Genomic DNA, 398 nt, shown 5'->3' on the forward strand with positions numbered 1-398 from the left:
GCTATCCTGAGTTTAAAGACAAGGGAGCTGAGGTCGTTGGGATAGGCGAGTAGCTTGTCTACAGGTATGCGCTTCTGAATGACAGTTTCAGGCCCCAAAGTAGCTTGGCTTCATAATCTGATTTCAGAGCCAGCGATTTAGAGTTTTATTATTGTACTCTCCTGAATTTGGTTATTTCTCTCTTAATTGAATTCATTTAGAATTAGTGCTATTAATCCTAAAAGAAGCACATGTAGAGAAGACCATGTCATCTTATGGGTGAATATTTTTGCATTCTTGTCTAAAGATGGCGATAGAATTCATACCTGCAGGTTATTGCTTTTTCATTAAGACGGAAACCTTTTTTCTTACTTGTCTTTCAGTGTCAATCTTTTAGTTACAGCACGTGCCTTGACATG

This window comes from Muscardinus avellanarius, assembly GCF_963383645.1.
Source record: "Muscardinus avellanarius genome assembly, chromosome: 1".
Classification (NCBI taxonomy): Eukaryota; Metazoa; Chordata; class Mammalia; order Rodentia; family Gliridae; genus Muscardinus; species Muscardinus avellanarius.